Below are 23948 nucleotides of genomic sequence, written 5' to 3' on the forward strand. Positions count from 1 at the left end.
CGATGGTCTCTTCCTCCTGCATTCTATTGATGAATTTGCAGACAGACTGTAGGAGAAGGGCAGGAAGCCGGGGATGTTGCAGGGAGTGCTGCACACACGGGGCTGGGCTGAGCAGGGACAGCAGGCCCAGCCCCGGTGGGGATGGCTGCAGGTACCTGCGCTGTGCTGCAGAAGCGGCCACGGCTGGACTCCTGCTCCTGTGTGCGCTCCAGGGCTGCATCTGGCAAAGAGCGAGCGCAGCCAGAGCTGAGGGGCTGCGGGAGAGGCCGGAGAACACGGCCCAGCCCTGTGCTCCCCAGGCAGGGAGAGCCCCGGGATGCCCCAGGGGATGGAGCGAGGCCGCTGTGGGGTGTCTGCCCGGCCCCTCTTCCGTCCTGTCCTTGGGCACTTCCCCAGGGGATGGCATGGCATGGCATGGCATGGCATGGCATGGCATGGCATGGCATGGGGCCAAGCTGGCTGCAGGCACCAGTCCTACAGTCAGGCTCTGCCACTCACCCTCCTGCGATGGATGGAACGGCACCACCTCCTCGGTCTCCTGTGATGGGGCAGCTCCATGGCCTTCTTCCTCCTCCTCCACCCAGGCCATCTTGGGCACTACTGGGGGTCTCTGCTCCATATCTTTGACTGGGTTTGTGGCAAGCTGCAGGAGAGATGCCTTGGAAAAGCTCCAAGTCTCCAAGTCCTGCAGTGTTTAGTTCACCCTTCCCTCAAACAGCTTCTTTTGAAAGTCTACTGTACACAGGAAACATTGCCAGTGAGGCTGCAGGGTAGGTGTGGCCAGTCCTTGATTGTCCAAAGAACTCTGCTGAGGGTTCTGCTGCTGCCCAGAGCTTTCATCGGCCTCCTAATTGCTGGGCCTTGTCCTGGGGGGCCCGCTGGGGCTGCAGCCAGTGCTGGCTCCCACTGACGCTGCATTCAATTAATCATATTGAATATTAAAACTATTCCCTATTCTCACGTTAAAATAACTCCTCAGTATTTTCATCTGATCTTACCAGAAATGATGAAGCTGGACTTTGCTGTCCACCTCTCCCATTCTTACCTCTTGCACTGCCAGGAAAGTGCTAAATAGATCAATTGCCAGCTCCCTGCAGCAGAGAGCTGATCTTCTGGGCCCTGTGACACACAGATGAGGGAGTCAAACCACAGAGGCCTTTGGAGGCTAAAATCCTGTGTCTCTGTGGTGCTCACAGCAGCTGGTCCCAGGCAAGAGGTGAGCAGCTGCACAGGTGACCCGAGGGCTGTGGGGAGTTTGAAATCCCACATATTTTGTTCATGTGTCAAATCTGGGCTCTGTTTCCTGTGCTCACCCCATAAACTCCATAGGTGAACTCACTACAAATGGCATCGCAGAGATCCCTGCAGATCAGCTAAGTGCAGATATCAGGTCAAAGACTGGACTCACTCACCTTGGAGATCCTTTCCAGCTTTTGTGATGCCTGACTCTATAAACTGAAGCTGGTCTTTTGCTCATACTGCATTTTTGTCATAGCTTCTGAATCAATCCCTTCAGAACATCAGCTGAACCAGTATTGCTCTCCAGGCAGCTTCTCACACAGTAGAGTGACAGGCAATAGAAACCACACAATGTTTTTTACAAAGGTGTATTTGTTCTTTTCTAGGACAATTTTGGAATCAAGTGCTGTAGCACAAACATGTTTTTTCAGGTTTACAATAGCCTCTCACCTTTACTGGTTCTGCAAAGCAAATTGGGTGCTGAATACCACTCACACATGAATTAGTGGCCAATGTGCCAAAACTGCTCTTTCTTGTCTCCAGCCCAGCTTTAGCCATGACTCTGCACACTCAGAAATCACAGGGCAATGGAAGATTTGTCCTCTTGACAGCAGTAATGCAAGATGACTGCAGATGAAATTTTACATTCTAATTAATACTTGGTCCCCAGTGATGCTCCTGAGTGCCCTGGCTGTTCAGAGGTGTCCCAGCTCCCTCAAACACAACTGCACCAGCCAGGACATCTCATTTCATGGCCCGTGGCAGCAGAAACGCACTGCTACAAGGCTCTGAGGCCAGTGGGCCGCACTACAGAGCAGACGATCTCCAGCAGGGGTTGGAGGAAGAGTTCTGCTTTGAGCTCACCTGAAGATGATCAATAGCTGCACCCACCCAATTTGTGTTGTTGTTGCCCATCAGAACTAAGGAGAAGAATTTCTCAGGAGCTCCTGCCAACCATTGCCGTGAGCTATTTGAACTCATGTCCTTGTCCCTTTCCCAGGTCTGCTGTGTGAGGAGCCACCTCCACAGTGCTGTCAGACCCCCTGGGGCCACCAGCCCCTCGCTGGAAGGGTTCCAGCCAGGTACTGCCAGCTCTGCGCGTGCTGGGGATGTCACCTCCTGCACACACACCTCGTAAACGCCCTATAAACCCCCGGCACTGGAGTGGTGCGTGTGCATTACTATCAAGCTATGCCACTGCTTCCATAATGAAATTATTTCAGTGGGTTGTAAGTCAGCTCTAAAACTCTCTTTGGGCTAAAACTTGGCACGTCCACATATGCAAACACACTCACACAGCCTGATTTCTGGGAAGGGGAGAGACTGTGCATTACTCCTGAATTCTGCACAGGGGCAGAGGGTATTCCCACGGGGAGAAGCTCCAGAGCACCCGCCAGGCCAGTGGGGCAAGGCAGAGACTGCTGGAAATGGGGCGGCCACAAACCCACCCATCACTGCCATTCCAGCCGCCTTTCCATCGCCCAGCTCCGGGAAAGGGGGACGGCATCTTGTCTGCTCTTGGGCACGGTGAGCAGAGGGTTACGTGTTTTCCCAGCTCTGTCTGAAACTCGGAGGGTACAGGGACACTTCAGAGTCCCCCTGCATAGGCTGCTTCAAAGGAGGAGTCCTTGGAAGCTCACCGGCACTAAACCCATCCTTTAAACAAGCTTTGCTTTGCAAGAGTTTGGATGCTCCTTGACTGTTCCTGCAAACTGCAGAGGGAAAACATGTTTGCAGTGCCACGACTGTCCTGGGATGTTGTGTTGTTTCTGCAGAAGTTGGACTTTTCTGTTCCCCCTACAATGTAATGGTTCTGCGCTGGTTATCTTCCCCTTCCCTTGTGCTGCCAGTTATCCCAACTCCTTCCCAGTTGCCTCGGAGACTAATGTATCCTTTCTCAAATCCCTCCCCGGTGCCCTGTCCGTCCCTCGGCGCTCGCTCCCTTCTCTCTAGAGACTTCCAGCCGGAGCGTTGAGTGATTGGTTCAGGGACCAGGGCCCCACCCTCACGTTATCCCCATTGGGGTTCTCCCTAAGTCAATCTTTTGTGTCCCGCTCCCCTCTGAAACTCTATTGGCCAGAGGGTGGACTCCTCCCCTGTCTCCCTCCCTCCTTAGAAGCTGTTGCAAGTGTCTCTCCCCTTCCCTGTCCGGCTGTCGGTTCCCCTGGGGCTCAGTGAACCTGGATTCCCCGCAGCTGGAGAGCGCTCTCGTTTTTCTGCTGGCTGCAGCCATAAGCCGTGCCACGTCCCACCGCAAGGCGTGGCTGCTGTCACAGCACAGGGCGTTTGCCTCAGGCGCTGTCCCGAGCCACGGAGATCGGGCCAGTGCTGCCCTGCTGCGAGCGGTGCTGGATAGCTGGCCGGGCCGTCCGAGAAGGACAGTCCTGGCCCAGCTTGACCGCTTCACTGGGACATGGCTGCTGTTAAAGAGTGTAAATCCCACTGCTCACAGAGGTCCCTCCTGCAGGGCCCTGCGAGCTTGGCACTATCACAGCAAGAAGAAATCTGCTGCAGGAAGCTGCGTCCAACAGTGCCTGCACAGTTGGTGGGAAGAGGGGAGGCGTTTTTAAGAAGCATAAAGAAAAGGGGAGCATAGAGAAAAAGGGAGCCTCCTGCTGTCTCTTGAAATCTCCCCCAGCCTGAACAAGCTCTCTTCGGGGCTAGAGACTCCCAGAAGCAGAATGGGGCAGTGCCTGCTGTAAACACAGCATCTTTGTGATGTCTGCAGCTGCAGGTGTTCGTACACTTGACCTTTTGTGATAAACAGAAAGGACGTTTCCTTCCTACTTACTTTGCAAATCTTCTAGGGAACACACCAAACTCCAGGCAGTCATTTGCTGTGATGTTTTGTTCCCTGAATAACACAAAACTCCCCCTTTATGTCAGTGTTGCTCTGGTTTGCTGGGTCAAAATCCACGTCTGGTCTGAGGGAGATGAGTCGTTTGCCCGGGTGCTTCCACTCCTGCTGCAGCTCTGAGATGGTCCACATATAGAAAGAAGAAATATGGGGAACGTACTATAACAACATATATCGTGTAATCAGGCGGTAAAAAAAGGTGAGTGTAATTGAAAGTAAGGGTATTCTTCTTTAATTTAATGCAACTATATTTAGTGATATTAGTGGTTTGAGCATTGCTGTACATCCTCCCAATGTCTAGACATTATCTGGTTCCACCATGTGGACTCAGGAGAATGTAACAGCTCCATCTTTTCAGGAAGGAGGCAGCACTGGGACCACAGTGATTGTTTCACACAGTAGACCTGAGCACACAGTTTGCTCCAGCTCGGAGCATGGGCTCATCCCAGCCTAAGAACCCCTGAAGGCTAAATTATTAGAAATAGCATTACCACAGGATCTATGATGGCTATCACGAGATAATCATCACACATCTGGATTTTTAAGACACAGAGCATAGTCCGGTGCTTTCCAGTCCCTGGTGACATGACCTAATAGCAGCACGCCCCTGGAGCTGCGCTAGTGCAGCACTCTGTGCTGGGGGAAGGAGGCACTGCTGGGCTGGGAGAGCACACAATTGGCAGCCCATGGCTGTGATTTACACAAAGCTGTTTGTGCCTTGTAAATAGATTTCTTTTCCTTCAGTGGTAGGGAGCCAGGAGATGCATTGGTCAGCAGCAGAACAGAGAACATCTTGGTGCAGAGCCAGGAGCAGGGGAAGGACAAGCCTTCCAGCACAGGGTACTCGCATGGCTTTTGAAATGAAGAGCTGCAGCAAATGTGGAAGGGTAAACAAGGCCAGGAAATCTGCTGCTGTATGAATGAACTCCCTGCTATTTATGATGCAGAGTTTCCAGGGATGTTGCTGTGGAGCTGGGCTCCTGCTGGGCAGATGATTCTTCCCAAACTGAGGTGGGTGCCATGTTATCATTCCCTGGCTCTACCTGTCCCTGTCTGGCTGCTCCTCAAAGCTCTGGCTTCAGCCCAATCTTCTGCCTTCTGAGCAGCAAGATTTAAATGGTCCTTATCATTCAAATGACTTGACTTCAAATTGAAATTTTAACAAGTGATTAAATCAGCTCCCTCTGATCTAATGGTGTTGGTGTCTGGGAACAGTGCAGCCAGGACTGAGATGCTCAGTACAGGCTGCAAAACCTGCTGGAAATGCATGACAGTATTTAGGTTGTTTATGACATTCACCTCCCATTTCCTCATGCTGTTCTTTCACCTGTACTGGGTGGGCGAGGCTGTGCATGCCCTTGGAGCTGAGATGAACTTTTGGGGTCAGCTGCCTAATGGCCAGGAGGTGCCAAACTGTTTGGGTCACTGGTGTCCTCTGCCTGCCCTGCAATTCATTGCCACCATTTCTCTCACCTCTTACTTCTTCTCCCTGGTACCTCTGCCACTACTTCAGCTTCTCAAGCCTTTTTTTCTGTTTCTCCTCCCCTCTGCAAGTTGTCGGATCTTCTCTTCTCTTCCCAGGGAAGTGATGTGGGCTCATTTTCCTTCTCCAGTCTTCACACCTGGTTTGTTCCTTCCATGTGCTGGCAGATGGATGTGGAGAAAACATCAGAGAGTGAACCAAGTCATTTACACCAAGAGAGATTAGATTATGTTATCACTGGGTTGTTTAGAATCATAAAATCAGAGAATCCTTAAGGTTGGGAAAGACCTTCACAATAATCGATTCCAACCATCAAGCACCACCATCACTATGTTCACCACTAAACCACATCCCAAGTCCCACATCAACATGTCTTTTGAGCTCTTCCAGGGATGGTGATTCTACCACTGCCCTGGGCAACCTGTTCCAATGCTTTACAACCTTTTCCAAGAAGAAATGTTCCCTAATTTCCAATCTAAACCTCTCCTGGTGCATGTTGAGACATTTTCCTCTTGTCCTGTCCCTGTTCCCATGGGAGCAGAGCCCCACCTGGCTCCACCCTCCTGTCAGGGACTTGTGGAGAGCCACGAGGCTCCCCCTGAGCCTCCTTTTCTCCAGGCTGAAACCTGGAGAAACTCAAACTCACACTTTGAGTTGATTCAGAGGAACCAACAAATCTGTTTTAGGTCCTGTTAAATGATGCTGGCTGTTCTTAGTAGTAAAACCCAGAAAACAAAGGAGATATGCCCAGCAGCTCAGTGTGGTGAGTTGTGCTAGGAAAGAGCCCACTCCAGCCTCCAATGGCACAAGCATCAGCACCAGATTCTGCCTGGGATAACCTCTGTGAATTCCTCCCTCAACTTAGGCAGCTGAAATAATACCTGATCCACATGAACCAAATCTTGACAGTGGGTACAATTTTTCCCTACTGTTTCCAAACAAATATCAAACATAAACAGTGAGAAATTATTTCATCTCTCCTAATGAGTGGCAGCATGAGAACTCAGCAATATGTTAAGAGAAAATCTCCCTGGTACTCTGAATTACACTTCTCCTGGAGTGAAGCAAGAACCCTTGTGATTGAAAAACTCCCTTTCCAGACTCAGAGATTGTTTTTATAAAGTATTAAAAAAAAAGTATAATGTTCCAAATCTCAGCCAGGAAAGCAGCGGTAATAATTCTTCCCTAATGCCTCTGAAATTAAGCTACACTTGGCCTGAATTTTTTCAATTTGGAGTGCATGTACACACAATATTGCTAAGATATCCCTGCAGTAGATGTGTGCAGTGTGTGCTGCACTGCCCAGCTGCTGGCTCTGTCACCCCAGAAACTGCTGCTCCATCCCCACGGGCTGCAGGCCCCCATGGGCAGGGCTGGGGCGTGGGGGCTGCTCCCCTGCATGGCCTCCCCTTCACCTCCCTGCCAGAGCCATGGGCAGCTGCGTGTGGCCCCTGAGCACGCTCAGGAACTGACCACTGCTGCTGGAGGTCTGGGTGCTGAGCCCCTGAGTCATCTCTCACTCGGACATGCTCACAAACAAAGGAGGAACAGGGCCTCAGTGGCCCGAAGAGCTGCCCACAGAACCAGCAGGACCTGGACGGGTGGGATTGCAGAAGTGGCGCATGGAGAACATCCAGGCAGGAGGCTGCCAGGGACTGAGGCTGGGGCAATGGGAAATCTGCAGTGGGAAGGAAACAACACAGCATCTGGAATTTTGAAACACAGCTAGAGATTTCCTGTGCATTCTGACTGAGTCACCAATGGTAGGCTGTGAAATTCCTTATACCTGTGTGGCCCTTGGGGCTGAGCTGTGGGATGAAGCTCTGGAGGGAGACCTGGGAGAGATCCTAGAGTGAGCCAGGGTTCCCCATGACAGAGCAGAGCCCGGAACAGCAGGAAGGGATCCATGGCAGCCTCGCTCCCCCTCTGCCCTTTCCCCACCATGGGCCAAACAACATCCTGAAGCACATGGTGAGAGAGCTGCTCAAAGGGAAGGGTGGGTGCATTCCCTCAGCCTTGTCCTGGGGCTCAGCAACCGAAGGCTCTGGCTGCATGTCTGGACACGCCGTGCCCGGAGCAGCGGGAAGGGAGCCATGGCAGTTTCGATGCCCTGCTGCTGCTTCCATGCCCTGCAGGGCAGTTTCCCCGCCTGGCCTGGCTGCAGCTTCTCCCCAGCCTCTGCAGGAAGGCATTGGGCATCAGCTGCCATGCAGCCCAAACTCACCAGGGATCCCCTGCATTTTCCCGGTCCCCTGTCACATCCTGAGGTGTGGCTGCTTGGAAGAGGGAGGGCCATAGCCAGCCCCAAAGGCCTGGGGGGATCAGGATTTTCCGGATCCTTATCCATGTCTTGGACAAGTATTGCCTCCTGAAGAGGCCACCTCCTGGATGTGCAGTGATTCCATCTGATCCAGCTGTGCCTCTTCCTTTCTCAAGGGATGGACAGAGGGGCTCTATGGAAGGTGGCATTTCCTGCAGGAAGGGAGGCGATGCCAGGCACAGCCACAGGAGGTAATTGCTGTGCCTCTGGGCCTGAACCCTGCTGAGGCTTGAGCTGCCCTGTCCGCTGCTTGGCACTGCGGGCACAGCCCGGACAAGACGGGCACAGCCCAGGGGAATTATCCCGAGCAGGCTCAGGGCACTCGGGTACTGAGCTGTCCTGCTGGGCTCCCTCCGTGGGAGACACGTCCGGAAACCTGGGAGCGGCTGCACGGGGTGCCCATGGTGGGGAAAGGGCAGAGGGGGAGAGCAAGGCTCCAGGGTGTCCTGAGAGGGCCTGGCCATGTGCCCCTTGGGCTGTGGGAGCTGTTCCATGGGCAGGTGGGCAAGCGGGAGGGAGGGACGGAGGTTGGGAGCGACAGCTGTGGCACTGCAGATCTCCCCAAGCATTTAGTGAGGGTTTCCTGTGTGGGAGGGAGAGAGCCCCAGGGCCCTGGGCTACTCCAGCTGCCCCTGCAGGCATGTTGCACCGGACCTGCAAAGGGCGTGGAGAGTGACCAGGAGGCACAGCACAGGCTCCCACAGCCTTACCGGACCCCCCTGCAGTGCCCAGTTCCCCAAGGCAGAAGGGGATCCCAGCACACCATGGCAATGCTTCTGTAGGATCTGTGCTCCCTTCTCGACTGGCACGTGACTTGGATTACTTGGAAATGCTGGTGAATGGCACTTTGAAGACCTTGCCAGATGTTGGAGGCAGGTTCTGAATGTACCTTTCCTGACAGAATAATCCGTGACAGTGATCTGGTCCCTGAGCTCGCTGCCCTTCGACTGCACCCAGGCACTGCCCGTGCCCAAACCCATTGGTCAGTGACGGTGACAGTGACAGGGACAGTGACAGGGACACAGTGACAGTGACACAGTGACAGTGACACAGTGACACAGTGACAGTGACACAGTGACACAGTGACAGGGACAGTGACAGGGACACAGTGACAGTGACACAGTGACACAGTGACAGGGACAGTGACAGGGACACAGTGACAGTGATCTGGTCCCTGAGCTCGCTGCCCTTCGACTGCACCCAGGCACTGCCCGTGCCCAAACCCATCGGTCAGTGACGGTGACAGTGACAGGGACAGTGACAGTGACACAGTGACAGTGATCTGGTCCCTGAGCTCGCTGCCCTTCGACTGCACCCAGGCACTGCCCATGCCCAAACCCATTGGTCAGTGACGGTGACAGTGACAGGGACAGTGACAGTGACACAGTGACAGTGACACAGTGACACAGTGACAGTGACACAGTGACACAGTGACAGGGACAGTGACAGGGACACAGTGACAGTGACACAGTGACAGTGACACAGTGACACAGTGACAGTGACACAGTGACACAGTGACAGGGACAGTGACAGGGACACAGTGACAGTGACACAGTGACACAGTGACAGTGACACAGTGACACAGTGACAGGGACACAGTGACAGGGACAGTGACAGTGACACAGTGACACAGTGACAGGGACAGTGACACAGTGACAGTGACACAGTGACACAGTGACAGAGACAGTGACAGTGACACAGTGACAGTGACAGGGCCAGTGACACAGTGACAGTGACACAGTGACAGTGACACAGTGACAGTGACACAGTGACACAGTGACAGGGACAGTGACAGGGACACAGTGACAGTGACACAGTGACAGTGACACAGTGACAGGGACAGAGTGACAGTGACACAGTGACACAGTGACACAGTGACACAGTGACACAGTGACAGGGACAGTGACACAGTGACAGTGACAGTGACAGTGACACAGTGACAGTGACACAGTGACAGGGACACAGTGACAGTGACACAGTGACAGTGACACAGTGACACAGTGACACAGTGACAGGGACAGTGACACAGTGACAGTGACAGTGACAGTGACACAGTGACAGTGACACAGTGACACAGTGACACAGTGACACAGTGATACAGTGACAGTGACACTGTGACAGTGACAGTCAGTGACCCAGGGGGTGTGGTGACACTGACACTGTCCCCATGTCCCAGGGGGTGTGGTGAGGGTGACAATGACACTGACACTGTCCCCAGTGTCACAGAGGCTGTGATGACAAGGACAGTAAAACTGTCCCCAATGTCCCCATGTCCCAGGGGGTGTGGTGACAATGACACTGACGCTGTCCCCATGTCCCCATGTCCCAGGGGGTGTGGTGACAGTGACACTGACACTGTCCCCATGTCCCAGGGGGTGTGGTGAGGGTGACAATGACACTGACACTGTCCCCAGTGTCACAGAGGCTGTGATGACAAGGACAGTAAAACTGTCCCCAATGTCCCCATGTCCCAGGGGGTGTGGTGACAATGACACTGACGCTGTCCCCATGTCCCCATGTCCCAGGGGGTGTGGTGACAGTGACACTGACACTGTCCCCATGTCCCCATGTCCCAGGGGGTGTGGTGACAGTGACACTGACGCTGTCCCCATGTCCCCATGTCCCAGGGGGTGTGGTGACAGTGACACTGACACTGTCCCCATGTCCCCATGTCCCAGGGGGTGTGGTGACAGTGACACTGACGCTGTCCCCATGTCCCCATGTCCCAGGGGGTGTGGTGACAGTGACACTGACGCTGTCCCCATGTCCCCATGTCCCAGGGGGTGTGGTGACAGTGACACTGTCGCTGTGAACTCGCTGCTGTACCTGAACCCGAGCGTGCCCCCGTACGGGGTGGCCCTGAACAGCCTCACCTGCGGCACCACCGTGTTCCTCTGAGTGTCACATCTCTCCCCTCTCACTGTCCCTGTCACCATCCCTGTCACTGTCCCTGTCCCTGTTCCTGTCCCCGTCCCCGTACGGAGTGGCCCTGAACAGCCTCACCTGCGGCACCACCGTGTTCCCTCTGTGTAAGGGACACACCTGGCCCTGTCTGTGTCACTGTCCCCTGTCCCCTGGCCCTGTCTGTGTCACTGTCCCATTCCCATTTCTTGTGTCCCCATCCCTGAGGACAGGGATGTCACTGTCACTGTCCCTGTCACCGTCCCCATTCCTGTCCCTGTTTCCATCCCTGTCCCCATCTGTGTCCGTCTCCCCAGCTGTGACTGTCCCCATCCCTGTCCCCATCCCTGCTGTGACTGTCCCCATCCCTGTCCCCATCCCTGCTGTGATTGTCCCCATCCCTGTCCCCATCCCTGTCCCCATCCCTGTCCCCATCCCTGCTGTGACTGTCCCTGGCCCTGTCCCCACTGTTCCTGTCCCATCCCTGTCCCTGTCCCCGTCCCCCCTGTGACTGTCCCTGTCCCTGTCCCATCCCTGTCCCTGTCCCCACCTCACTGTCCCTGTCCCCGTCGCTGTCCCCAGGGGTCCAGGAGGGCGTGAGGATGACTCTGGACTGTGCCCAGGCCACCTTCATCTCCTATGACAAGATGGTCCTCTCGCTCAGGGGGGGAAATGTGAGTCTGGGGGGGGTCTGGGGGTGTCCCTAAGGATTTGGGGTGTCCCCAAGGGTTTGGGGTGTCCCCTGTCCCGCCCAAAGTGCCACCCCCTGTCCCAGCCGTGTCCTGGCACTGCTCAGGGACAGGATGTGCTCTGTCCCCTCCTGCCCTGGGACGCCCCTGGGGGTTTCCGGGTTGATTTTGGGGGTCTCCAGGGATTGTGGGGGGTCCTGGGGGTGTCCCCAAGGGTTTGTCACCCCTCGAAGTGTCCCTTTGCCGTCCCAGCTCTGTGCTGACGCTGATCACGGACGGGATGCGCTCCGTGCGCTCCTTCCACTTCGACAAAGCGGCCGCGTCCGTCCTGAGCACCTGTGTGAGCACCTGGGGACACCGGGGACACCTGGGGACAGTGGGGACAGTGGGGACAGTGGGGACAGTGGGGACAGTGGGGACACCTGGGGACACCTGGGGACAGTGGGGACAGTGGGGACAGCGGGGACAGTCTGGGGACAGTGGGGACACCTGGGGACACCTGGGGACAGTGGGGACAGTGGGGACAGTGGGGACAGTCTGGGGACAGTGGGGACACCTGGGGACAGTGGGGACAGTCTGGGGACAGTGGGGACACCTGGGGACACCTGGGGACAGTCTGGGGACAGTGGGGACAGCTGGGGACAGTGGGGACAGTGGGGACAGTGGGGACAGTCTGGGGGACACTTGGGCACACCTGGGAGCTGGGGGGCACTTGGGGACAGTCTGGGAACACCTGGGGGCCACCTGGGGAATACCTGGAGGACAGTCTAGGGACACCTGGTGACACTGAGGTGACGCTGAGGTGACGCTGAGGTGGCACTCAGGTGGCGCTGTGTCCCCAGATGGCGCCCCTGGAGCCGGGCCGTCTGTTCCTGGGGACACCTGGGGACGCTTTGAGGACACTGGGCACACCTGGGCACACCTGGTGACACTGAGGTGGCACTGAGGTGGCACTCAGGTGGCACTGAGGTGGCACTCAGGTGGCGCTGTGTCCCCAGATGGCGCCCCTGGAGCCGGGCCGTCTGTTCCTGGGGACACCTGGGGACGCTTTGAGGACACTGGGCACACCTGGGCACACCTGGGCACACCTGGTGACACTGAGGTGGCACTCAGGTGGCACTCAGGTGGCACTCAGGTGGCACTCAGGTGGCGCTGTGTCCCCAGATGGCGCCCCTGGAGCCGGGCCGTCTGTTCCTGGGGACACCTGGGGACGCTTTGAGGACACTGGGCACACCTGGGCACACCTGGTGGCACTGAGGTGGCACTCAGGTGGCACTCAGGTGGCACTGAGGTGGCACTCAGGTGGCGCTGTGTCCCCAGATGGCGCCCCTGGAGCCGGGCCGTCTGTTCCTGGGGACACCTGGGGACGCTTTGAGGACACTGGGCACACCTGGGCACACCTGGGCACACCTGGTGACACTGAGGTGGCACTCAGGTGGCACTGAGGTGGCACTCAGGTGGCACTCAGGTGGCACTCAGGTGGCGCTGTGTCCCCAGATGGCGCCCCTGGAGCCGGGCCGTCTGTTCCTGGGCTCCCGCCTGGGCAGCTCGCTCCTGCTCAGGGACACGGAGAAGCTGCAGGAGGCGCCCGCGGGCACGGGCCCGACAGACAGGTGAGAGCCTGGCACACCTGGGCACCCCAAACACACCTGGGCACCCCAAACACACCTGGGCACCCCAAATCCACCTGGGGATCCCCAGAATGAACCTGGGCACCCCAAATCCACCTGGGGATCCCCGAAATCCACCTGGGCACCCCAAATGCACCTGGGGATCCCCAGAATGAACCTGGGCACCCCAAATCTGTCCCTGTCCCCCCAGGAGGAGCCCCCGGTGAAGAAGAAACGCTCGGAGCCATCGGGGCCGTGGGCAGGTGGGGACACCTGGGGACATCTGGGGACACCTGGGGACACCTGGGGGTAATGGGGGACAGTGGGGACACCTGGGGACACCTGGGGAAAATGGGGGACAGTGGGGACACCTGGGGACATCTGGGGGACACCTGGGGACACCTGGGGACATCTGGGGACACCTGGGGAAAATGGGGGACACCTGGGGACACCTGGGGACACCTGGGGACATCTGGGGAAAATGGGGGACACCTGGGGACACCTGGGGGTACTGGAGGACACTTGGGGGGACACCTGGGGACACCTGGGGACAGCTTGGGGACACCTGGGGGCACCTGAGGACAGTCCAGGGAGACAGTGGGGACACCTTGGGGACTACTGGGGACACCTGGGGACAGTGGGGACACTTGAGGGCGCCTGGAGGCACTTGGAGACACCTGGGGACGGTCTGGGGACATTTGGGGACACTTAGGGGCACCTGGGGGACACCTTGGGGATACCTAGGGGGCACCTGGGGACGGTGTGGGGACACCTGGGGGATAGTCTAGGACAGCTGGGGGACACCTGGGGACACCTGAGGACACTTTGACGGTACTGGGGACATTTGGGGACACCCTGGGGACACCTGGGGGGATTTGGGGACCCTGGGGACAGTCTGGGCACACCTGGGGACCTGTAGAGACACTGGGGGGGTGACACAGGTGACAGCAGGTGACAGTAGGTGACGCAGGTGTGTCCCTGTGCCAGGGGGGTGACACAGATGACACAGGGCGACCCAGGTGACAGTGGGTGACACAGAGTGACAGTGGGTGACAATGGGTGGCAGTAGGTGACAGGTGTGTCCCTGTGCCAGGAGGGTGACAGTGGGTGACACAGGGGTGACAGTAGGTGACACAGGGTGACCCAGGTGTGTCCCTGTCCCAGGGGGGTGACAGCAGGTGACAGTGGGTGACAATGGGTGGCACAGGTGACAGAGGGGTGACAGTAGGTGACAGTAGGGGACACAGGGGTGGCACAGGTGACACAGGTGACGGGTGTGTCCCTGTCCCAGGGGGGTGACAGTAGGTGACAGAGGGGTGACAGTGGGTGACACTGCTGTCCCTGTCCCAGGGGGGTGACAGTGGGTGACAGTGGGTGACACTGGGTGACACAGGTGACAGTGCTGTCTCTGTTCCAGGGGGGTGACAGCAGGTGACAGCAGGTGACAGTGGGTGGCACAGGTGACACAGGTGACACAGGTGACACAGGTGACACTGCTGTCCCTGTCCCAGGGGGGTGACAGCAGGTGACAGTGGGTGACAGTGGGTGGCACAGGTGACACAGGTGACACAGATGACACTGCTGTCCCTGTCCCAGGGGGGTGACAGCAGGTGACAGTGGGTGACAGCAGGTGACAGTGGGTGGCACAGGTGACACAGGTGGCACAGGTGACACAGGTGACACTGCTGTCCCTGTCCCAGAGGGGTGACAGCAGGTGACAGTGGGTGACAGTGGGTGGCACAGGTGACACAGGTGACACAGATGACACTGCTGTCCCTGTCCCAGGGGGGTGACAGCAGGTGACAGTGGGTGACAGTGGGTGACAGTGGGTGGCACAGGTGGCACAGGTGACACAGGTGACACTGCTGTCCCTGTCCCAGGGGGGTGACAGCAGGTGACAGTGGGTGACAGTGGGTGGCACAGGTGGCACAGGTGGCACAGGTGGCACAGGTGACACAGGTGACACTGCTGTCCCTGTCCCAGGGGGGTGACAGTGGGTGACAGTGGGTGACAATGGGTGGCACAGGTGAGACAGGTGACACAGGTGACACTGCTGTCCCTGTCCCAGGGGGTGACAGTGGGTGACAGTGGGTGACAGTGGGTGACAGTGGGTGGCACAGGTGGCACAGGTGACACAGGTGACACTGCTGTCCCTGTCCCAGGGGGTGACAGCAGGTGACAGTGGGTGACAGTGGGTGACAGTGGGTGGCACAGGTGGCACAGGTGACACAGGTGACACAGGTGACACTGCTGTCCCTGTCCCAGGGGGGTGACAGCAGGTGACAGTGGGTGACAGCAGGTGACAGTGGGTGGCACAGGTGACACAGGTGGCACAGGTGACACTGCTGTCCCTGTCCCAGGGGGTGACAGTGGGTGACAGCAGGTGACACTGGGTGACACTGGGTGACAGTGGGTGACAGTGGGTGACAGCAGGTGACAGTGGGTGGCACAGGTGGCACAGGTGGCACAGGTGACACAGGTGACACTGCTGTCCCTGTCCCAGGGGGGTGACAGCAGGTGACAGTGGGTGACAGTGGGTGACAGTGGGTGGCACAGGTGGCACAGGTGGCACAGGTGACACAGGTGACACTGCTGTCCCTGTCCCAGGGGGGTGACAGCAGGTGACAGTGGGTGACAGCAGGTGACAGTGGGTGGCACAGGTGACACAGGTGGCACAGGTGACACAGGTGACACTGCTGTCCCTGTCCCAGGGGGGTGACAGCAGGTGACAGTGGGTGACAGTGGGTGACAGTGGGTGGCACAGGTGGCACAGGTGGCACAGGTGACACAGGTGACACTGCTGTCCCTGTCCCAGGGGGGAAGCCGCAGGCTCAGGACGAGGTGGACGAGATCGAGGGTACGGCAGCGAGGCGGCCTCGGGGACACAGCTGGCCACCTACTCCTTCGAGGTACTGTCACTGTCACCTGTGTCACCTGTGTCACCTGTGTGTCACCTGTGTGTCTGTCACCTGTGTCACCTCCCTGTCACACACAGCTGGCCACCTACTCCTTTGAGGTACTGTCATTGTCATTGTCACCTGTGTGTCACCTGTGTGTGTGTCACCTGTGTGTCTGTCACCTGTGTGTCTGTCACCTGTGTCACCTCCCTGTCACACACAGCTGGCCACCTACTCCTTCGAGGTACTGTCACTGTCACCTGTGTGTCACCTGTGTGTCTGTCACCTGTGTGTCTGTCACCTGTGTCACCTCCCTGTGACCCCCAGCTGGCCACCTACTCCTTCGAGGTAATGTCACCTGTCACCTGTCTGTCACCTGTGTGTCACCTGTGTCATCTCCCTGTGGCCCCCAGCTGGTTACCTGCTCCTTCGAGTCACCTCCCTGTCATCTGGATCACCTGTGTCCCCTGTGTGTCACTTGTGTCACCTGTGTCACCTGTCTGTCACCTGTGTGTCACCTGTGTCATCTCCCTGTGGCCCCCAGGTGGTTACCTGCTCCTTCGAGTCACCTCCCTGTCATCTGGATCGCCTGTGTCCCCTGTGTGTCACTTGTGTCACCTGTGTCACCTCCCTGTCCCCTGTGTGTCACCTGTGTGTCACCTTTGTCCCATTCCTGTCACCTGTGTCACCTCCCTGTCACCTGTGTGTCACCCGTGTGACCCCGTGTGACGGCGCTGTCCCCGTGCCAGGTGTGTGACAGCATCCTCAGCATCGGGCCCTGCGCCAACGCCGCCATGGGGGAGCCGGCCTTCCTGTCCGAGGAGGTGAGGGACCCCAAAAATACACCCTAAAAACCACAAAATGTACCCCAAAATGTGTCCCAAACCCGGCCTTCCTGTCCCAATTTTGGGGCAAATTTGGAGACCGCATCTATGGGTGGATGGAGTGCCTAGGATTTTCCCAGTTGCTGGGAATGGTTCTCCAGGTCCCTGGAGTATCCATCCCATCTGGTTTTGCTTGTCCTGGTTCCCTGGCAGCTGGGGCCCTGGGCAGAGCCCTGAGAGCCTCTGAGCTAGAAGGGGGCTCTGATGGGAAGGCTGCCAAAGCTTCCGGGAAGGCTACCAGAGCTTCTGGGCTGGTTGCCAAGGCTTCTGGGAAAGCTGCCAAAACTTCTGGACAACCTGCCCTAGCCTCTTCTTATCAGGCCCCTAAGCCTCCTTATCTCACACCTGCGCAGCAGCTCGCGATGGTGCCTGTATATACTACACTGCTACGCCAGTTAGCTAAATGTCTTTAGCGGAGAGAGAAACCCAGCCATCCGCCCCCCCGCTTCCCTCCTCTCTGGTCCAGCCATCCGCCCCCCCGCTTCCCTCTGAGCGGCTTGAACAATCTGCAAGGCCGTATCCTCCGTTACTTGACAGTGACAGCAACAGCGAGTCAAGTGATGAGTCGCCCGCAGTAACACCTGAGTTGGGGCAAGGAGCTCTGGTCCCTTCATCTCCTAAGAGCTCTAGCCTTACTGCCCCATGGACTTTGCCTCCATGTCAAGTAACTGTGCTTCCTCAACACCCTCAGGAGTTCTGGGAATTTGTTAGGAGGAAAGCAGTTGAAGAAAATAATTGGGACATAATAGAAAGGTTAGGTGCTCCAAGAGTACCTCAGGAGAGCAGTGCCAATGCAAATGTTGCTTGTGATAACCCTATGGCTTTTCCAGTTTTCAATAATATTCAAGAGAAACCATTGTTTACCATATTAGTGAAGTTATGGAAATGTCAAGTTGTGGGTCAAGGATTTGATTACTGGTGTATGGTCTGGTCCAGTAGAATTGATAACCTGATAACCTGATAACCTGACAACCTATGCTTGTGTTTTGACAGATAATGGTCCTCGATGGGTTCCTGCTCGCTGTGTCAAACCTTACTTAGACCGTGCGGGAAAGGACAGGATCGATGGTTCCGCAGCTGAGGCAGAACGTGCGGATGACACTGGCTAAGACCATATATCAGTAATTAAAGATGGATGAAGGACAGGAACGATTGCATTGAGAGTGGGAATTCTGTTGATGGTTGTGATTGTGATTTTGTGTGTCCCCTCTCTGCTTGGGTTTTTGCAAAGGGGCCTGCAAAAATCCATAGCAGCTGTATTTGCAGTTCAAAAACAAAAAAAAAGGGGGAATTGTGGAAGAGGCTAGCAGCGAGCCTGTTTGCTAAAGGAGCGAGAAGCAAGAAGAAGAAGCTGAACCAAGGAGATCAAGGAAGGAAAGATGGGAGCCTTCTGCGACTGGAGGGGAAACGACTGGAAAGTGTATCAGCCATTTTCACTAATAAAGTGTTGCCAACTGTTGCCAACGGTTGCTAACGGTTGCAAACGGTGCTAACCGGAGATCACCCCACAGACGACACTGAGTAAGGTCTGTATGTTTTAATTTTCTAAACAGTTCAAGTGAAAGTCCATTTTGATTAATAATTTAGAGACAACTGAGACTGAGACTGAGTGTGCTTGTGGTCTCTGCTTTAATGTCGTGACCGCCTCGACTGCGACACCTGGTGACTATCAAATGCCAATCTTGCATTATTTGTTCTTGGGACTGCCTCTCTTATCCCTCTTACAATTAGTGTCCTATATTGTCTCATGCTCGCTCTTCCCTCTTCCTGGTTTGGATCCCAATTAGGTGGGTTAACAGGCATTTTATCTTCTCCTCTAGGACCTCCTCTATTTTCTCTTTCCCAAATCCTCATACCCGCAGTACGAATCATTTGTATTTCTTCAGAAGAGAACAGTATTTCTAGGATAGAATTTAATTCCTCCCACGTAAAGATGTTAGGCCCTAAAAATTGGTCTAATTGTTGGGAGATGCCTATTGGGTCTTCTAATAAAGTCTTAATTTCTTTCTTAAAATTTCTAACTTCAGAGGCGGTTAATGGGGCATTCACAAAACCAATACCACCTCTGCCCCCCCCATAGGCACTTCTCTCAGAGGAAGCAACTTTTCAGTTCTCCCACATTCACCTTGAATTTTCTTTGCTTGGAATCTTGTATTATACTGATGGCTTGCTACAAGCTCATCTGGTTCAATTAATTTCTTTTCCTCTATATCTTTACAACAACAGCCCTTTTTCACTCCCTGACCTTTTGTTTGCAAACTTTCCTCCTGCTTGTGACTCTCAGTATGTTGGGGTACAGGGGATAAATAAAAAGGAATGTTTTGTGATGTTCCAGGAATAAGAATAGGGGAAGAGGTACTTTGGGTTATGGGCTGAAATATGGGGGAAAAATAAAAAGGAGTATTTTGGAAAGTTTTGGGAGCCAAGATTGGGGTATGGACACTCTGAGTGGTACTAGAGACCAGTGTCTGGGTACTTGAGGAACCAGAGGGACTCTGCAAAACTGAAGGAGTACTAGAATGGGCAGGTTCTGGTATATTTGGGAAAGGAGATGATACAGAAGAGGGGATGCTGGGAGCAGGACAACTTGAATTAGAAGGTTGAGGTGATTTTAAAACTCCTGTGGAAGCAGATACTGAAATTGCATCCACCTCGTGAGATGGTACTGAGGGGTACAAGGTTGGAGGGGGAGGAGGAAGGTGGTCTATAGGAGGAGTCGGTTGAGGAGGTAACAGGAGGTCATCTAAGGGATCAGGAGGGGGAGGCGGAGGAAGATGGTCTAAAGGATCCCACCTTCGTTCTGGTAGCCCAGTTTCTTCTTTTTCTTTTTCTCTGGATATTTTATATAATTTTATTTCCTCTTCCTGTTTGTCCCTTTCTAACCAACATTTAGCATATCTAATCTCTTCGTCACAAGGTTCTATTCTGGTATTGACATATCTAATTAATGCTATACATAGCCATCTTTCTTTTGTCCCGTACCAGGGCCAATAAATAGGTCCTTCAGCAATACTCTCTTTAGGCCATATTTCTGTACAGTATCTTATAATTTTTCTCTTATCTAGATCCTTCATTCCCTCATTAGTATCCCAATTTATTAAAAGTTCACCTAAAGGACTACTAGGAGGTATTTTCTTAAAAACATCCTTCCCTTTTCTCTTCATGCTGACACTTTTCCCAGCACACTGTCCCATCTTTAACTAGCAATTGGTATCCAAATCTAATTTTTTTTTTTTTCCAATAAGGGATATGTATTAGTTACAAATGAGGAAGTTGCAGAGGAATGGGCGGGCTCAGAACAAGAAGCTCAGGAGCTGATGTACAGCAGACGTGCTGTAAGCAGTACTTGTGTACTCGTGGTAGTGTGGCCTTTTTCCCAGTGGACTGAAATGAAAAATTTCTCAAGCTCTTTTGCTTTTGGGACCCGTAGGTCTGAAATGACCAAATATAACGAAAGACAAAACAGTAGGTTTGGAAGAAACAATAACACTTTTTATCAATAAAATGGTTGATTTAAAGGGCTGTGGCTGCTCTTATATATTTGTGGAGTCAAACATAATTTTTTTTCTTTCTTCTTTTTTTTGGGTTTTTTTTTTTTTTTGGTCCAATGTACAGGTCTACTTGTTTATTCTGAGCCTTTGGAAAATCATTGTGGCATTTAGAAAAGAAAATACCCTTAGGTCCTGTGTTGCAGACATTTTTCACAGAAATCCTTTCTTTCAGATTTCTGCATTTTCTGGGAAGCAAGGGCCCCAGAAAGAGAATGTAAACGGTTATTATCAGCTGCTGTGGAATGCAACAGGGGATGCACCTTGATTGGCTCATGTTTCTATGTTTATAATTAAAGGCCAATCACAGGAGCAAACACAGGGACAGAGTCCCTGGACACAACTTTGTTCTAGATTCTTTCTTTTCTATTCTTAGCTTAGCAGCATCTGCAAACCTCTCTCTTTATTCTATTAGTATAGTTATAATGTATTATATATCATATATCAATAAATCCAGCCTTATGATCAACAAACAAGATTCTGCCGTCTCTCTCACCACCAGCGACCCCACACAGGCGCTGTAATATCTGGTGACCCCTCGTGTCAGAGCAAAAATTAATTTGATAAGACCAGAGGAGCAAAATTGCTGCACTGGGTAAAAATCCTGTATGTGTAGCATGCGATGGTTGCTTTGAAGTGACCACAGAAGTGGATTCAAGCCAGGAGCTGAACTGAAGATCCTGATTTGGACAGAGTTCACAGCCAAGGCTGACCACAAAGAGAACCTTCTTCTGGAAAACCTTCAGGAAAGATGATGGAAAAGAGCAGCAGACCCGTGGAGCTGGCCAGAGCAAGCTGGACTCTTTCAAAAGGTACTGTGGGCTTTTCTATCCCTGATAAACCAGCCCTTCGTAGTCTGTGGCTGTTTGTATGGCAGACACATGCCTTGCCAGAAGAGATTCAGTTCTCCCCTTCAGAGGAAAAACTTATTGCCCTTTGGAAACATTGGTGCAAAGACGGATTTTTTTTGGAAACTACAGATCTCTATAAATTCTTTAGAGGGGCAAAGCTTTTTGGGTTCTTTACCGATATCCTGTATGCTTTAGATGTTTTTGTCTGGGAGTGCATGGACTCCATTTTCCAGTTCGTCTGGAGTCAGGGACGTGTCCTGCCTTCTATCTACCCAGCATTTATAAAGCTTTTCCCAGTCCTGAAATGCAGAGTAGCTTGTTTTCAATGGATTTCTAACTGTTATGGGTAAGCACCGTTCCCCCCCCCCCCTGCTTCGCGGCGGGGGGGGCTGAAACTTCGCTGGGCGAAGAAGTTTTTTTTACTCTTTCTCCGGAGCATGCTCAGATGGAGTTTTCTCCTTCCCCCCCTTCTCTCTCTCCGGGGGGATGGGAGTGGCCGCTCAAGCCAGCGCCGGCCTCTCAGACTCCGCCTTCAGCCATGGGGGCGGCACCGGTCTCTGAGTTTTCCTCCACGCCCCTGCCAGCTCCGCCTCTCCAGGAGATCCCGTCTCCGCCTCTCCAGGCTGTCCCGCCCGCGGCTTCACCGGCCTCCCCGCCCCCTGAGCTGTTGCTAGGCAACGACGAGGATGCGTCTCCGGCTTCCGGCTCAGCGTCGGAGAAGGCAGAAGAGACAGCACTTCCTGTGCTTGAGCTGTTGCTAAGCAACAGCGATGCTCCGCCGCTTCTCCCGGCTCCGCTGCTGCCTGTGCCGTGCCTGCCGCCGCTTTCAGAGCCAAGGGGCGCAGCAACTGCGTGTTCCCGCGCATCCCCGCCGCCTCAAGGCGAGACAGTTCCTGTTCAGGATGGGGCTGAAAACGGCGCTGAACCCGCGGGACCCTCCGAGCAGCCCGCGGCTGATCGCACTCTCAGCGCGGTTCCCTCCCCAGTTCCGGCCCCCCCCTCGCCGCTCGGACTGGCCGCTCCAGCGGCTCTGGCGTTGTCGGAGGCTCTGCCCTCCGTGTCGGCGTCAGAGACTGCCATGGCACCGGCGGCTTGTTCGAGCCCGGACCGTCCCGGACCGGCTGCCCCCGCAGCTGCCCCGGCCGGGGGTCTCTCCTTCGGTGGAGCGGGGGCTGCCCGCCAGCTGACTCTGGGGGCAATCCGGCTGCCTGTTTTTAAGATCAGCGTTCTCCGTGGTTTGGGGGGTGGTGTTTCGGTTGCTGTCCCATGGAGGCTGCCGCCTCTCTTGTTCCCTAGTGGCATGGGGGGGCAGGTGCACCCCGAGAGTTCTGCCTTTGGTCCCCAGCCCAGAGGGGGTGGGGGTGATTCCACGGGGCGGATGAGAGACAAACCCGATGCATTGCAGAGGGAAAGGGCACAGCTGGAGGAGACCATAGCTGGTTTGCTGTGGGAAACAAACATCTCCAGACCCCAGATGGGATTTCTGGGGAAGGCTTCTATTTCCCTGCTGCTGGCATGCCTCAGTGGTTTTGGGGAAAGGAAGCATCTCACTGCCCGTGCTGCCCTTGTACTGGCAGCAGGGTTCAGGCCTGCGGGAATGCAGAGCCTCTGTCATGGGTTTGGCCTGGGCCGTTGGGCTCAGGAGGTTGCTGGGCCAGTGCCAGCATTTGGCCTCCTGGTGTTTCTGGGGTCCCCCTTTGTGGGCCAGTTTTGGGGTTCCTGGTCCAGCATGGGCCAGGGGCCCCAGGGCCTTTCCTTCTCTGGCACTGCTCTGCTCGGCTGCTGCTCTTTTGCTTCTCGATCAAAAAAAAAAAAAAAAAAAACACAAAAAACCCAAAAAACAATAACAACAACAAAAAAATTTAAAATTAAATAAAAAAGATTGAAAATAGCAGGCAGCAGCTCTGAAGCACTGAAGCATTGAAGGGCCAGAAAAGGACATTCCAAAGTTGTTCAAATTGTTTGAAATTGTTGTAAGACTGTCAGTGGTTTTTTGATAACTATTGATGGGATTCTTTTTGCAGCAGGTTTGTTTTCAGGACCAAAAAGGACTTTCAGATGTCCGAAAGAAACAACTTCAGCCGATGGACTGTTCCTGAAACTCAGCTGCATGGACTTGAATTCTCTTTGCATTGTTTTTTGCATTTTCTTAGATTGTAGGATTGTTTTAGTGACTTGTTAGTATTGTATATTTTACAGGTGAAGAAATTTCCTGTTCATTCCACATCAGCATTTTCTTTTAATTTATACAATTTAGAAAGGTGAGATGTTGCAGACATTTTTCACAGAAATCCTTTCTTTCAGATTTCTGCATTTTCTGGGAAGCAAGGGCCCCAGAAAGAGAATGTAAACAGTTATTATCAGCTGCTGTGGAATGCAACAGGGGATGCACCTTGATTGGCTCATGTTTCTATGTTTATAATTAAAGGCCAATCACAGGAGCAAACACAAGGACAGAGTCCCTGGACACAACTTTGTTTTAGATTCTTTTCTATTCTTAGCTTAGAAGGATCTGTAAACCTGTCTCTTTATTCTATTAGTATAGTTATAATCTATTATATATCATATACAAATAAATCCAGCCTTATGATCAACAAACAAGATTCTGCCGTCTCTCTCACCACCAGCGACCCCACACAGGTGGTGTAATAGGCCTGGATTTTCTGATA

Source organism: Melozone crissalis, unplaced genomic scaffold (genome assembly GCF_028551555.1).
Source record: "Melozone crissalis strain CALT ecotype California unplaced genomic scaffold, PUWL_Pcris_2 ptg000058l_1, whole genome shotgun sequence".
NCBI lineage: Eukaryota > Metazoa > Chordata > Aves > Passeriformes > Passerellidae > Melozone > Melozone crissalis.